The following is a 17,172-nucleotide window of genomic DNA, read 5'->3' as shown; positions in this document are numbered from 1 at the left end:
GGCCACCCACAAGCTGTCAGTCTACAACTATGCCCTGAGCCACCCCATCATCCCTGTGAACCTGGCAGTGGAGGACATCATGGACTGTGCCACTGCTCCACCAGAAAGAGAAGGCCACCAGCACTCAGTTCTCCTGCATCATGTCCGTGCTTTGTACTGGCAACCACAAAGAGCTTAACAAGGAAGACACGGAGAAGTGAGGCCCTCCATCCTGGTCCCCTTCCTGCTAGATGTAGGTGCCTCCTTCCTGACTGATGCCAGTGGTTAAAAGGTGACCAGGCTCCTGGACACACCTCATCTACACCATGAGTCTGGATGAACCTAGGCCATGTGAGATTAATTCGAGCAACTAGTCTGTGTGAGACACAAGGTGTTCTGGCTGATTAAAACAGGACAAGAGAATCTCATCCCATCAATGGCAGGACTTGACTCATTCTCCTGGTGACAGCACATTCTGGGTGGAGGCTGCAGAATCTTGCTGTGTTGAGAGGAAATGTTGACTAGGTTTTAATATATTTAACTCTTCTGATAATAATTCAATTTACCTAATTGCTAGTGATAGAAATTCAGATGGGAGGGAGAGACAGTGGGGGAGAAATTGAGAGATACCTACAGCTTTGCTTTTCGGCTCCTGAAGCTTCCCCCCTGCAGGTGGGGATAGGGGCAAAAACCTAGGTCCTTGTTCACTGTGGCATGTGTGCTCACCAGGTGGGCACCACTTAGCCCTTTCATATATTTATCTCCATGGAGAAATACTCTCTTTGGCTTAACTTATTTCTTCAGGAATCAAGAAGAAGCTAGTATATGACAATGTGATTTAACTAAGACAGCTCTCTGTTTTTCATTTCAGGCATGACAGTAAGACAGACTGCTAATTCCAATCTGGGAGAGTGACACCTCCAGAAAGGCTCAGTGATGGAACATATCAGGTCTCTCCAAATAGGATTCAGAGAGCCCCCTACCTACAACCTACTCAGCTGATAATGGCTCAGGGCTCCCCTGGCAAATCTATAATCAGTGAGGCCACCTGGGTGTCTGCTGAAATGCCGACAGACAGCTTCCCCTTTCTAGAACTGACCCTTTCTTTTCCCTGTTACTTTATGATATCCAACTGAGAACAATTATTTTCTTAATCCTTTGCAGGATTTTGAGTTAGTTCTCAGTCCTGCCATCTATGTGTAAACTTCCTGGTGGAAGACATGAAGCCCTCTGACTAAGGCAGTTCTTTTAAACTTTTTGTCTAGTGGGGTCACAATGAAAAATGTCAACATTTCACATCCAGCTCATTTCATTTGAGGCATCTTCCTTGATCCCTTCTTACATCCTGCTTTGAAGGTCTTTTCACAGAAATCTCTCTCTTATTCCTTTCACTGTATGTATGTAGTTATAGAGTCTTTTATTGTATTTTCTTGTTGATTGTATTACTATAATAAATATCACTCCCTGACTCTGTATCTTATATGGCCCCTCTCTTTGCTCAGGGCTCAGATGAAACCTTGGTGGGCTCCTCTGGGCAGCTCTGCATTAGCTGAGGTCCCATGTGTCTGCAGGCAGCTCATAGCTCAACTGGATCTATTTTCTGTGTGTTGCCTGTTCCCCAAATCTCCACAGGGTGGCACCTAGCTTCTTCAGTGCTGAAGAAGGGCTCCCATACCATAGCCAGACAGCCACTGAGGTCTCTGCCTGCTTCCCATTTGTCCATGTTCCATGGGCCAGAGCAAGGACATGGCTGAGTCTACAGTCAGCCCAGGAGGAGACAGTAGCAGAGACTAAAGATGGCGCACTTCGGGCTTCTGGATGGCTGTTACTGTGATCAGCACATTTCACTGAAAAGTTCAAGGTGACACCTCTACTGCCATAGGCCCTCAGCTACTAGCCTTTTAAAGACTCCTTAGCCCAGCACTTCCCAGATAGTCACCAATTGTGGGGAAAAATGGTCATGGAATAGCCACTCATTATGCTGACACTGGCATCTGAACACCACATGTAGATCAGAAGGTCACAGGTCAAAACTGGCATCCTGGGGAAACGAAGGTCACTGTTCGACCTGACTGCCCTTTCTCTTTTTAGGAAAACTTAGTACTACACTGCCTACTAAGAACTTTAGAAAATATAACACCCAACATTCTTTCAAGAGAAGTGACATTTTTAAACAAGCAAGTACGCATTTCCAAAATAAAAAGCACACATTTTCTAAAATATCAGAGTATGCTTTTGTCAAAATTTAAAAAATGAAAACCTGTGTACACTAGGACCACACCTGATAATTATAAAAGTTTAAGGTCAGGAGTTGGGCAGTAGCACAGCTGGTAAAGCACAGGTGGCACAAAGCAGAAGGACCGGGGTAAGGATCCCGGTTAGACCTGCCAGCTCCCCACCTGCAGGGGAGTTGATTCACAATTGGTGAAGCAGGTCTGCAGGTGTCTATCTTTCCCTTCACGTCTCTGTCTTCCCCTCCTCTCTCCATTTCTCTCTATCCTATGTGACAAGGTCAACAACAACAATAACTATAAAAAATTAAAAAGTGCAATAATGGGAATAAATAAATTTTTAAAAGTTTAAACTCTCTGAAAGGAAAAAAAAGATAGAAACAGGGAGTTGGGCAATAGCGCAAGGGTTAAGGGCACATGGCGTGAAATGCAAGGAGTGGCGTAAGGATCCCCAGCTACCCACATGCAGGGGAGTCACTTCACAGGCGGTGAAGCAAGTCTGCAGGTGTCTATCTTTCTCTCCACCCCTGCCTTCCCCTCCTCTTTCCTTTTCTCTCTATTCTATCTAATAACGAAGACAACAATAATTGCAACAACAATAAAAACAGTAACTTTTCAATAGTGACCCACTTTTTTTAAGCTACTTATAAATACAATAAACATTATAGTTTCTTTTGCACCTCCCTAATAACAAGTGTAATATTTTTATGTATTTATTGACTACCTGTACTTTTTATGTATTTATTGACTACCTGTACTTTTTATGTATTTATTGACTACCTGTACTTTTTCTGTACCCTATTCATAATATTTGAAAAACTCTAAAGGCCCATGTGTCGTTTTCTTTTTGATGTTTCATTGTTGTTGCTAATGCTACGGCTCCTGCTCATTAGCTATAGGACTCTATCATCATTATCAGCTGTCTTCATTTAATTTATTTTATTCATATATAATAAATATATAATTTATCTTATTTTTATTATTACCTACAGGACTCTAACATCATCATCAGCTGTCTTTATTTTATTTATTCATTTTGAATGTATGTAGAGACAAAGATGAAGAACCGAGGTGCGGAACTGTTCTACTATTTCTAAAACTTTCCGCCATCCCCACCTAGTGAGTGGGGACTGGAGCTGGAACCCGGGTCACCAACATGGCAACTTAAGTGCTCTACTGGGTGACACACTAACTGCCCACTTTTCTCAATTTTTGAGAACTTCCCATAGTCTTGAATACTCAGATTGTTTCCAGGCATGTCACTCATCTAACTTCCTTATTTTCCACTGACCCTGCTGGGGAGCCAGCATAATGGTTCTGTATGACAAAGGCTTCCATGCCTGAGGCTCTGAAGTCCCAGGATCAATTTTCAGCTCCACCATAACCCAGAGCTGAGCAGTGCTCTGATCTTTCTCTTTTTGTATCTCTCTCATCAAAATATAAAGAATCGGGAGTTCGCTGGTAGTGCATCTGGTTAAGTGTACATGGTGCAAAGCCAAGGACAGGCATCAGGATCCCAGTTAGAGCCTCAGGCTCCCCACCTGCAGGGGGTTTGCTTCACAGGTGTGAAGCACATCTGCAGGTGTCTATCTTTCTCTCCCCTGTATTCCCCTCCTCTCCCAATTTCGCTTTGTTCTTTCCAACAACGGCTACAACAGTAATAACTACAGCAATAAAACAAGGGCAACAAAAGGGAATAAAGAAATATTAATAAAATATTTTTAAAATATATAAAGCATATATATATATATTTTTAGGGTCCGGGCAGTGACACATCTGGTTGAGCCCACATGTTACAGTGCACATTGAACCAGGTTCAGGCCTCTGATCTCCGCCTGAGTTGGAGAAAGCTTCAAGAGTGGTGAAGCAGGGCTGCAGGTGCATATCTGTCTCTCGCCTTCTCCACCTCCCCCTCCCTTCTAAATTTCTCTCTGCCCTTTCCAATAATAATAGTCCATTAAAAAACATATATATGTACTTTAATTTCTAATATTAATTGTATGCTAGTCCCAAGACATATGCACAGCTATGATTATATAGCTATATAGTTGGTAAGTCAAAATATAGAAGCAACCTAAACACAGACAACTGGATAACTATGTTAGAATGGGGCATGGCTGGTGATGCACATAGCTGAGACTGCTCTTACCATACACAGGGACCTGGGTTTGAGCCCCTACTCCCCACCAGCAGGAAGGATTTTTAATGAGTGGTGAAGTAGGTTTAAAATTCCCCCTCTCTCTTTTTTTTCTTTTTTTTTTTAACCCTCCCCCCCCCGTGTAATTGCTGTGGCTCAGTGCCTATGCTACAAATCCAATGCTCCTGGAGGGTATTTTTTCCTTTTTTTGACCTTGTTTTTTTATCTTTGTTGTAGTTATTATTGATTTTTATTTCTGTCATTGTTGTTGGACAGGACAGAGAGAAATTGAGAGGAGGGGAAGACAGAGGGGGGAGAGAAAGATATGATTAGTGAAGTAAATGAATAAATCAATTAACAGATTTTTCCTTTTTTTGCCTCCAGGGTTACTTATTGCTGGGGCTCAATAAGAATCCACTTTTCCTGGTGGCCTATTTTTTCATTTTATTGGATAATACAGAAATTGAGAGGTGGGAGTCGGGCGGTAGCACAGCGGGTTAAGCGCATGTGGCTCCAAATGCAAGTACCGGCGAAAGGATCCCGGTTTGAGCCCCGGCTCCCCACCTGCAGGGGACTTGCTTCACAGGTGGTGAAGCAGGTCTGCAGGTGTCTATCTTTCTCTCCTCTTCTCTATCTTTCCCTCCTCTCTCCATTTCTCTCTGTCCTATCCAACAATGACATTGATAATAACTACAACAATAAAACACCAAGGGCAACAAAAGGGAATAAATAAGTAAATATAAAAAAAAATTAAAAAAAAAAGAAATTGAGAGGTGAGAGGAGGGAGAACGAAGGACACACTAGCAGACCTGCTTCGACTCTTGTGAAGCGACCCCCCTGAAGGTGGGGAGTGGGGTTTGAAACTTGATCCTTGCATGGGTCCTTGTTCTGAGTACTATGTGTGCTTAACCAGGTACACTGCCAGCCCCTTCAATATACATATTTTAAAATATTTTATTATCTTTATATATTTATTGATGGGATAGACAGCCTAAAATTGAGAAGGAATGGGGGTGATAGGGAGGGAGACACCTGCAGCACAGCTTCACCACTCATGAAGCTTTCCCCCTGCAGGTGGGGAACAGGGGCTTGAACCTGAGTCCTTTAGAACTGTAACATGTGCTCTCAACTAGGTGAGCCACCACCTAGCCTCTCCCTCAAAATATTTTTTTCAAGACAGCACTTCTTGGTGAAAAAAATAGGAGACTTCACCTCTCTGGCTAACAACACCATCAAGTGTGGTTAGAGGTGCAGAGGAGCAGGTCTGAGTTTTGTTTTTTTCCCTGAGAACATGTAGCTGAAAACATGGAAAATTGGATGAAAAAGACACTGGGAACAGGTGAGTTTGGGACAGGGGTATTGATGCCTTTACATTGTACAATGCCTGTTTACTATTTTCATTATTTTAATTAAGTATTTTACCTAAAACAAATTACACTGAGATGACAAAACAAATAGAAAGACCCAGCAACTATATTGTTCCCCAGATGTACAAATCAGTATATTCTTTAGTGTATTAAAGAAAACTTTTAGCAAGGCAGGTCTGAGTTTTGTGCCACAGTAAGGGCTGGTCAGGATGGATGAAATGTGTGAAGACAATTAAGCTTAATACTAAACAGCTGCTATTGAGAGAGTTTGGAACTGCTATTTTAAATCCAACCATCCCAACTTAAATATCTTCACACTCACCCATCAATGTGTCTGGGGTCTCATTTTCCTTAGAAGTCAGACACATCTGATGCTGTGCAACCTTGAATAATAATTTTTAAAAAACTGGGGTTACAACCCACGTTTCACAGGATATACTTGATGAAAACTTGTCTTTAGCTTCCCAAAGGTTCACAAAAAATGAATCAAGTAAAAATGTAAATTCTCTTAGCTCCACAGACCTGACTACAGTTTGAGAGTAAACATTGTTGATTTCAGTAACTCTTGGACAGAGTGCGTAAGAACACTATATATTTGAAACACTACTGTCAACACTGTATTTCTTCTTGCACAGTGACTGTTTCCTTGTAAATGACAGATATATATTCTAGCAAACTCAGCACTTTGTAAATCAACTTTAAATACAGATCATAGTTTCAAATACTCCCTTGCAAGGAAATATATTGTATCCACATAGCAGTTAAAGTGCTCCTTAATGTAGGGGGGAGGAGAGAAACACCTTGAAAGTGTGAGCAACTTACAAGAATAGAGACCAACTCTCAAATGATCAAAAATTAATGTTAACTAGGAAAAATGCAGAGGTAGCAATTACTAGGAAGAGGGTCCCAGGACAGGCTGGGAGTAGTGATGAGAACATCTCCTGAGACGGAGAGAGTGCCAGATTAGGTGATCATTCCAGCCAGATAGGTTCTGTATATGCTGGGACGCTGTCTGTCTGTCTCTCAGTCCCTGCCTTTGCCTCTATCTCTGTCTCCATATATATAAAATCGGGCATGTCATGAAAAATATTTAAAAAGAGAAGTATAACTCTGAACATGATCTAAAGAAATGCTTCCTGAAAAGTCCGATCAAAGTATTATTCTGAGTCTATATGAGAAATAGTCTCATTATTAGTAAGGTACACCAAAGTCATTAAAGGCAAATACCGGGGGCTGGGCCATACACAGCGGGAGAAGCACACATGGCTCAAAGCACTAGGATGGGCATAAAGATCCCAGTTTGAGCCCCCACTTCCTTATGTGTGTGGGGAAGGTCGCTTCACTAGCAGTGAAGTAGGTCTGCAGGTTTCTGTCTTTCTCTCCCCCTCTGTCTTCCTGTCCTCTCTCAGTTTCTCTCTGTCCTGTCCAACAACAACAGGTATAGCAACAACAACAACAACAACAAGGGCAATGAAATGGTAAAAATAGCCTCCAGGAGCAGTGGATTCCTAGTGCTGCCACCAAGCCCAATGATAACTATGGAGGCAAAAAAAAAAAAAAAAGACTAAAACTCAGAGGGTATACATGACCTTCAGAGACAAGCACATACTCAGTGCATATAGAAAGGGAAAAGAGGAGACTTGGGTGGTAGTGCAGCTGATTATGCGCCCATGGCTCAAAGTGCAAGGATGGGGGTAATGATCCAGGTTGGAGCCCCTGGCTTCCCACCTGTAGGGGAGTTGCTTCACAAGCAGTGAAGCAGGTCTGTAGGTGTCTATGTTTCTCTCCCCTCTCTGTCTTCCCCTCCTCTCCTCATTTCTTTTTTTTTTCCTCCATGATTATTGCTGTGCTCGGTGCCTGCACCATGAATCCACTGCTCCTGGAGGCCATTTTTCCCCCTTTTTGTTGCCCTAGTTGTTGCAGCCTCATTGCGGTTATTATTGCCATTGTTGACATTGCTTTGTTCTTGGATAGGACAGAGAGAAATGGAGAGAGAAGGGGAAGACAGAGAGAGGGGGAGAGAAAGATAGACACCTGCAGACCTACAACACCGCCCGTGAAGCGACTCCCCTGCAGGTGGGGGGCCGGGGGCTCGAACCAGGATCCTTACGCCAGTCCCTGCGCTTTGCGCCACGTGCGCTTAACCCACTGCGCCACCGCCCGACCCCCTCCTCTCCTCATTTCTGTCTGTCCTATCCAACAATGATGACATCAGTAACAACAACTACAACAAGGGATTTGGTTGGTAGTGCAGCAGGTTAAGCACAAGTCCACAAGCAGAAGGATCACCATGTGGATCCCGGTTTCAGCCCCCGGCTCCCCACCTGCAGGGGAGTCGCTTCACAGACAGTGAAGCAGGTCTGCAGGTGTCTATCTTTCTCTCCCCCTCTCTGTCTTCCCCTCTTCTCTCCATTTCTCTCTGTCCCACCCAACAAAACAACAATAACTACAACAACAACAACAAAAAACCAAAGGGCAACAAAACCAAATAAATAGATATTTAAAAATAAAATAATAACAACAATAAAACAAGGGCAACAAAAGGGAATAAATAAATATTTTTTTTTTAAAAGCGGGGAAAAAGGGAACTGAGCAGTAGCTCAGCCAGTTAAGCCAAGTGGGGCAAAAACGCAAGGCCTTCTGAAGGATCACAGTTCGAGCCCCCAGCTCCCTGCTTGTAGGGGAGTTGCTTCACAGGCAGTGAGGCAGATCTGCAGTTGTCTTTCTCTCCCCGTCTGTCTTCCCCTCCTTTCTCAATTTTTCTCTGTCCTGTATAACAAGGATGACATCAATACTAATAAATACAACAACAATAAAAAGGGCAACAAAAGAGACTATATAAAATAATATAAAAGAAAGGCAAAACAAACACTGAAATGCCCAGCAGCATATGGCTAGCAGGCATCTCTAGGTGATACTGACAGTCAATCCAGTGAAGATGTAACTAGGGCGACACAGGGGCCTTGCTGCTGTCCTGTGGTCCACTGTGGGCTCCCCTGTCCCTAAGTACTGCACAGATGGGGGGCACTGAGCTGTGCCCAGAGCCAGCATGGATGGGCCCCGCAGTATCACCAGGACCACATGCATCTGCATGAACTGGGACCGCTGCCAGGTGGCTTCTTTGCAACATGTATGCTTAACCTGTTGTGCTACCACCAGGCCCCGAAATTTGATTCCTTAATAAATCAAAGATACAGTAAGCACATTCAGTAATATTACCTTAATATCTTGGACTTCATATCCTACCCTGTGGTCAGTGACTCTATTCTGGGTAAAATTGTAGGTCCGAATTCTTTCTGACTGGGCTCCTGTTCCAACCTGTGCAGAGATAGAAAGGAATTCACATTTTAACACAATCACTATCTTTACTACAATGGAAAAGGAACTTGTAAATTTTCTTCTAAGGATTTCTATTTCTGAAGGTCAGACACATACAATTGACAAGAGCAAGAACAGAAGGAATTTAATTGTTTAAGACTCTTGTTATCTCAGGTTTACTTATGGAGTAAGAGTGTTTCTTTTTCTTTTGCCTCCTGCACTACAAATCCACTGCTCCTGGAGGCCATCCCCCTCCCCCGCCCTTTGTTGTTCTTTTTGTTTATCATTGTTGCTGGATAGGACAGAGAAATTAAGGGTGGGGGGGAGACAAGGAGTAGGAGAGAAATACAGACACCTGCAGACCTGCTTCACTTCTTGTGGAGTTACATCCCTGCAGGTGGGGAGCTCAAACCAGGATCCCAACCCCTAACCTTAAGCTTTGTGCCATGGGTGCTGAACCGCTGCACTACCACCCAGCCCCCAAGAGTGCTTCTTCAGTAGTTCCAGTTCCAATCAAAGCCAAATTATCAGTGGTCTGAGAGAAGGAGGCAGAGTGGATAAAGTACAGGATTCTCAGGCATGAGGTCCCAAGTTCAATCCCCGGTGCCACATATACCAGAGTAATGTGCAGATCCTCCCTGCTCCTCTCTCTCTCTCTCATTAATGAATAAATAAGATCTTTAGAACAAAACAAAAGAAAAATATCTCTGAAGATGGGTAGGTTGCACCATGGAAGAACTTAGAGCTTCTAAATTTTAGGTCCTGAGTCCAATCCCAAGCACTGCATATGCTAGAGTGCTGCTTCTGGGCCCCTCTACCCCCTTCTGTAGTTCATGAAATTAAAAATAATTAAAAAGCTATATTTTACCCACATCAGTCCGTTCTCCAGCAAGTTTACTAATGTGTTAACTCAAACTTCTTTCTCAAGCTGTTTCTATTCAGGATTTGTATCATAACTCTCTAAAGAGAAAATTGGTTTAAAGGTCATTTTTATGAAATTTTTTATGGAAATTAAGATACTTTCAAGTTGTAAAATAAAACATATTATTACATAAATTTATTACGACTCCCTGTGGGTTCAGAAATAAATAGCTCTGCCAAAACCATACTGCAAAGCACAAGGACCAGCAGAAGGATCCTGGTTCTGGCCCCCAGCTCTCCACCTGCAGGAAAGGTACTTCACAAGCAGTGAAGCAGGTCTGCAGGTATCTGTCTTTCTCTCCCCCTGTCTTCCCCTCCTCTCTCCATTTCTATCTGTCCTATCCAACAACAACATCAATAACTACAACAATGTTAAACAAGGGCAACAAAAAAGGGAAAATAAATTAATTCATTAAAAAAACCATACTCTAATATTTTCTGCTTATAGAGTCTAAGGTCAAGGGGCAAGAAAGGGTTTTTCCCCCACTACATTTTTCGATATTTCCTAGATTTTGAATTACATATGTATGTAGTTTTATTCAAATGTGTAAGTTCTACTAAAGTGTATGTATCATTTAAATAAGCAAAGTATGTATACTCTTGTTCTCTTCAGATTGTATAAATCTTTTGCCTCTTAAGTAAGCAAAGTATCATAATATTTTAAATTTTAAAAAAATAAAGGCTGCCACTGTCTGGGAGGTTGTGCAGTGGATAAAGCTTTGGAGTTCTTAGGTGTGAGTTCTCAAGTTTGATCTCCGGCATCACATGAGTCAGAGTGATGCTGTGGTTCTCCTACTTCCTCTCCCCTATTTCTCTCATTAATAAATAAATCTTTACAAACAAAAGTAAAACCTGAATGGGGTTGAAAGAGAATGTGGAAGCCCAAAATAGACATGTTTTTGAGTTATTTGCAGTAAACCTTGTAGCATTTTAGGAAAAGTGGGTTGCATAACAGTAAGCATTATAATAACTGTCACTAGTCACTTTGATTTAGATATCTTAGTTTTCCCTACTCTTGTCCTTTCCACTTTCCCTACCCTTGTTTTAGCCTGCAGTAGTGTAAGTGACAGTGCAAATGATATATTAATCCCTTGCCTGCGATGGTCTCAGATTGCAGAGGAGCATCAGTAGGTAAACTTGAAGCTAGGAATTCACATTTCCCAACCATTACTTCTTAGCAAACCCCTTCTGGCACAGACACAGAGAGCCTAAACATTCAAGTTATTTCTTATTCTCAATGGAATATATTTTCTATATGTCCTGAGATATTTTTACTTGGTCAAGAATAATGAAATAACATTTTTAATATAAAGTAACCTTTAAAAAGTCTTTTTTTTTTGTTTGGTAAGAGAGAAAGAAATAGAGATGGAAAGGGGAGATAGAGTGGAAAAAGAAAGTGAGACACATTAAGATGGTGTTTCACTGCTTGTGAAGCTTCTGCCTGCAAGTGGGGATGAAGGGCTTGAACATTGGTCCTCTCACACTATACATGTGCACTCACAAAATGACCTTTAAAAAAAGATGAATATATCGATGTATTTTAGTACAACAGTTTTATACTACATAATTCTACTATTGCCAACAGATGTTTTCTCCTTTTAACTTTAAAATGAAAAAAATGGGGTCCGGGAGGTGATGTAACCAGTGGAGTGAACATGTTACAATTCACAAGGACTAAGGTTCAAGCCCAAGATACAACCAGCTGAGGAGAAGCTTCACAAGTGGTGAGGCAACGCTGCAGGTGTCTCTCTGTGTCTCCCCCCTCTACATCTTCTGTTCCCTCTCAACTTCTATCCAGGAAATAATTAATGAATAAAATATACAGGGGGCCAGCAGTGGTGCATCTGTTTAAGCACAGAAATTTCAGTGCATAAGGAATCATGTTGAAGTCCCTGGTCCCCAGCTGCAGGGGGTAGGGGAAGCTTCACAAGTGGTAAAGCAAGGCTGCAGGTGTTTCTCTGTCTCTCTCTTTTCTAACTACTCCTCTCCTCCCAATTCCTCTGTCTCGGTCCAATAATAAATAAATATATTAATATATATAAAAGAAAATTGACTTTAAAATTTTAAAAAATGAAATAGAAAAAGTGGGATAAAGAGCATGTGAGAAACATCACAGTACCTGCCATCATGCCTGGTGCTCCCATGTTGTGTTAGGGCTCAACACCAAGTCTGCAAGCATGGTGATGTGATGTGCACTCTACTGGGGGAGCAAGCTCTGGACCCCTTCGTTTATTTATTTTTATGGATAGAGCACCACTCAGAACTTCTGTATGCTGGGGATCAAACTTGGGGCCTCCTGCATGTGTAGTATGCAGTTTACCACTAACCTATCTCTCAGTTAAATGCTTACAATTTTGAGATAGAGACCTAAGCACAGATCTACTATCCACTGAACTTGGCTTGCTGTATCTGTGTTGCTGTTCAGTGGGGCCAGGAATCAAGCCCAGGGACTCCCATATGTAAGGCATGTGCAGAGTGACTCTTCGAACAGTTGTTAAGTGATTCTACTAAATAAATCTTATCTGCAGTGTCCTGAGAGGTGGTACAGTGAATAAGACATTGGACTCTCAAGCATGAAGTTCTCAGTTTAATCTCTGGCATTGCATAGGTCACAGTGATACTCTAGTTCTTCCCTCACACCTTTCTCTATAATCTTCTGGTAAAGCCTACCTTGAAGCACATGCAGAGCAATTTCTTTGTTTTTTATCTGGGAGCGTTCTTGCTGGCATTCAACTACAAGCCCTGGAAAATTACCAAGACCAAAGACAGATGGGACTTCCCACAAGGCAAACTTAAACAGAAGCAAGATGTTTAAGACAAGGAAACATGAATCAGGAAATTACTACAAAAGATTACGAACATTTTAGATTTAACAGGCTTTAGAAATGATACCTAAGGGAGCCAGAAGGTAGCACAGTGGGCTAAGCCCACATGGCACAAAGAGCAAGGACCGTTTAGGATCCTGGTTCAAGCCCCCTGCTCTCCACCTGCAGAGGAGTCGCTTCACAGGTAGTAAAGCAGGTCTTCAGGTGTCTCTCTGTCTCTATTCCTCTCTATCTCCCCCTTCTATCTCAATTTATCTCTTTCACTATCCAATAACAAACAAAAAAAAGATACATAGATTGCTTTATGGAAAACTGGGAATTGTTATGCAAGTACATACATAACATAACTTTTTTATTCATAAAAGAGAATGAGAGCATCATTATGGTACATGCAATGCCAGGAATCAAACTCAGGACCAGAAGGCGGCTCAGGGGGTAAAGCACATGCTTTACGTAGCATGTGGCTGGGGGTCTGATCCTGGACACCGGAAGTGAACACCACAGGCAGGCAATGGGAGGGACTCTGTGCATAGAGGAGCAGTGCTTTGCATGTCTCCCTCTCTTAAAGGATACAGAATGGAGACTGGCGGGGAGGCTTTTCAGCTGTCCCATGCAGGTGCAAGGTTCTGGGTGGGATTGATCCCCAGGCACAATATTTGAGAAAAATTTTTTTAAAGTCTTTGTATTACTTAAAAGATGTACAGTTAAGAGAACAATATTGCCATGATTTTTTTCAAAAAAGCCAATCTGCAGCCCTGGAGGCTGGCACAATGGTTGGAGCTTTGGACACAAGCATGAGGTCCTGAATTCTACCACCAGCATCACATGTTACAGACTGATGCTACAGTGTTTTCTCTCTCTCTCTATCTCTCTCTCTTTCTCCTCCCTTTCTCCCTCACTAATAAATATTTTAAAAGAGCTCCAGCATATGTAGAAAAAGGGTTCAGACAGACCTAGGATCCAACACATGCAAATCCTGACCTCTTACCACTGAACCACCTCCCAGCTTGCATTAACTGGTTCTTTAAAAGATTTTAATTATTTATATGTGTACATATATTTTATAAACTTTTTTTGAAAAAATATGGTACACTTCATGAATTTGTGTGTAATCCTTGAGCAGGGGCCATGCTAATCTTCTCTGTATCATTCCAATTTCAGTATATGTACTACCAAAGCTAGGACTATATTATAATCTTATTTAAAAAGTGTTAAGAGATGGAGACAGTTGGAGTCGGGTGGTGGCACAGTGGGTTAAGCGCACATGGCGCAAAGCTCAAGGACCGGAGGAAAGGTCGCGGTTCGTGGTTCGAGCTCCTGGCTCCCCACCTGCCGGGGAGTCCCTTTACAGGTGGTGAAGCAGGTCTGCAGGTGTCTGTCTTTCTCTCCCCCTCTCTGTCTTCCCCTCCTCTTTCCATTTCTCTCTGTCCTATCCAACAACAACGACATTAATAACCACAACAATGTTAAGCAACCAGGGAAACCAAAAGGAAAAATAAATAAAAATAAAAAAAGAGTGGAAAAGAATAGAAAAGAAAAAAAAGAAAGGGAGACAATGAGACCTTGGTGACAACAACAACAAAAAAATAAAATAACCTATTTATACTCTAGAATTGCAAAATGGCTAGGGCAGTGGATCTGTAGGCATTAAGTCCTGAATTCAATCCCCAGCATTGCATGTGCCACAGTCATGCTCTGCTTCTCTTTTTGGTATTAATAAGTAACATTTTTTTCCTTTTTTTTAATTTCCTTTTTTTTTTAAACCACAGTTCCTGTCCGGTTCCTACCCAGCTCCAAGATTGGCTCCTGCCTGGCTCTGCCCAGCTCCTATTGCAGCTCCCACCTGCCAGTGCCCTGGCCGCCCTGTTGTGCGCAGGCGGACTGCAGTCCCCCCAGGACTATCCTTGCAGACACAAGAGCCCCAGGCGCCCCCCGCCCACCCCCCATGGCACAAGGAGCCCAGCCAGGCCCAGGCCTCCTGAAAGGGGTGGGGGGGCGCTGGGAGTGGCCTCCCCGGACCAGCAGTTTGCAAAGTGCCAGACCCTCATTCCAGACCCAACCCGCAGCCTGGCAAATGGCTCAACAGGGGTTCCAGCCAGCCAGCATGGGGCACAGCTCTGAAATGCATGTCTCTTCGAGAGAGACAGAGGCAGAGAAAACACTCCAGTTCTAGAAGTGTGAGGAGACCCCCCAACCTGGACCCACACCCCGCGCCCAGGCCTTCACCTTAGTCTGGGAGCCCGGCTCGCCATGTTGCCCCAGGCCAAACTCCAGGTTCAGGATTCCAAACAGCAGTCCCCCGAGGACCTCGTCGTGGGCCACACCGAGGAAGGACAGCAGGCGCACATTTCGATGGGAATGTGCGCGGAAAGTTCTCTGGGCCTGGCCACTCCCGAAGCCAAGGCAGGCTGGTGGGTTCCACCGGGGTCCCCTCCTGCCCGGGCGGTTGGGGTGGGCGGGAGGCTCACTGCCGGGCCTCGAGCTGCCCCGGCGGGTCCTCACCCTCAGGGCGTTTGGAGCCGCAGGCATGGACATGCTGGGCGAGGCCCTGGGACCCCAAGACCCCTCTCCTGGCTGGAAGGAAAGGGAAGGCCGGCTGCCCAGACTCTCCGACGGGGTCCCTGTGCTTGCGCTCCTGGAAGCCGAAAACAGCGGGATGTGGGGTGCGCAGCCACCCTTCCAGGGTGTCCCTGCCCGGGGTGTGGGGTCTGGGGTCTCGCGCACACCTCCCCCGGGTGCGCCCCTGCCAGGGGTGCGCATGGCCCTTATCCGGGGACTGCCCCGCTCAATGCCGCTGGATCCTGGGGGTTAGGGGGGCGCAGCCACCTCTTCGGGGTGTGCCTGGCCCGGGGTAAGGGGTCCAGCGGCGCTGGCGCCTCTGTGGCTGTACCCCGACTTCGCCCCTCCCCCCACCCAGCACCTTCCTGGGCGGGTGCGACACCCGAGCCTTCCAGGACGGGTGGCACCGGGGGCCCCTTACTTGGAATTGGAGGAATGGCAGTAGATGGGCCGAGCACGATGGACATGGCCGCTGCTGTCCAGCACAGCACCGTCATGACTCCCCAGCAGTACTTCCATGCCGGGAGCCTCCGCACAGTCGTGGCCTGGCGCTCAAGTCTCAGACCCGGGCCCCAGCGCTGGGGCCTATGGGTGCGAGGCAACTCAACGCAATGCGGCGTGGGGGTGACGTGACGCGACGCGACGCTAAGCAATGCAGCGTGGGGTGACGGGGCCTCAGGGCGAGGGCCGCAGGGCTCCATGGCGCTGAGCTGGACGCAGCTGGGACAAAGAGAAGAAGAGAAGAAGGGAAGACAGGGGGAGAGAAAGATAGACACACCTGCAGACCTGCTTCACCTACTGTGAGGCCAGGCCCCTGCAGGTGGGGAGGTGGGGGCTCGAACCAGGATCCTTAGGCTGTGCGACCTGCGATAAACCCGCTGCGCCACCTCCAAACTCCCTTTTTTTAATGTTTTATTTATAAAAAGGAAACATTGAGTAAACCATAGGATAAGAGGGGTACAACTTCCAACAACGACAACAACAATAATAACTACAACAATAAATCAACAAGGGCAACAAAAGGGAATAAATAAATAAAATAAAATATTTTTTAAAAAAAGAGGGGTACAACTCCACACAATTCCCACCACCAGAACTCTGTATCCCATCCCCTCCCCTGATAGCTTTCTTGTTTTTTAACCCTGGGAGTATGGACCCAAGGTCATTGTGGGATGCAGAAGACGGAAGGTCTGGCTTCTGCAATTGCTTCCCCACTGAACATGGGCGTTGACTGGTTGATCCATACTCCCAGCCTGTCTCTCCCTTGTCCTAGTGGGCAAGGGCTCTGGGGAAGCAGAGCTCCAGGACACATTGGTGGTGTTGTCTGTCCAGGGAAGTCTGGTCAGCATTATGCTAGCATCTGGAACCTGGTGGTTGAAAAGAGTTAATATACAAAGCCGAACAAATTGTTGACCAATCATGGACCTAAGCTGGAATAGAACAGATATAGTGTTGAGGGGATTCTTAAGAAATTCTTTAATAATTTTAAAATAGGCACAGGTGGTGGTGATCTCAGTTGACCATGCACATAAACATGACTAATGACCCAGGTTCAAGGCCCCAGTGCCTACCTGCTAGGGGGTGGGGTTAAGCTTGACAAGCAAGCAGAGCTGTACGTGTCTTTCTCTCTCTCCATTATCTCCCTTCCTTGTATGAATTGCCTTGTTCTATCAAATCAAAATTTAATTTTAAATACAAATTCCTTAAAAATAATCTAAGCGAAGTCAGGAGGTAGCACAGTGGGTTAAGTACACCGGCTCTCAAACTACAGAGGGTTTGCTTCACAGGCAGTGAAGCAGGTCTGCAGGTGTCTATCTTTCTCTCCCCCTCTCTGT

At 44.5% G+C, this 17,172-nt stretch overlaps 1 non-coding gene across 1 annotated transcript; it reads right to left on the bottom strand.

The window, feature by feature from the left end:
* Positions 1 to 13,856: 13,856 nt before the first annotated feature.
* On the bottom strand, positions 13,857 to 13,963 carry LOC132536185 (U6 spliceosomal RNA). Its single transcript, XR_009547850.1, has one exon. It is a non-coding gene; the product is annotated as a U6 spliceosomal RNA (small nuclear RNA).
* Between the last annotated feature and the right edge of the window lie 3,209 nt (positions 13,964 to 17,172).

Source organism: Erinaceus europaeus (genome assembly GCF_950295315.1).
Source record: "Erinaceus europaeus chromosome 6 unlocalized genomic scaffold, mEriEur2.1 SUPER_6_unloc_35, whole genome shotgun sequence".
NCBI classification, from domain to species: Eukaryota; Metazoa; Chordata; class Mammalia; order Eulipotyphla; family Erinaceidae; genus Erinaceus; species Erinaceus europaeus.
Note: the sequence above shows the minus strand (reverse complement) of the source record. Positions and strands in the feature narration are given on the sequence as shown.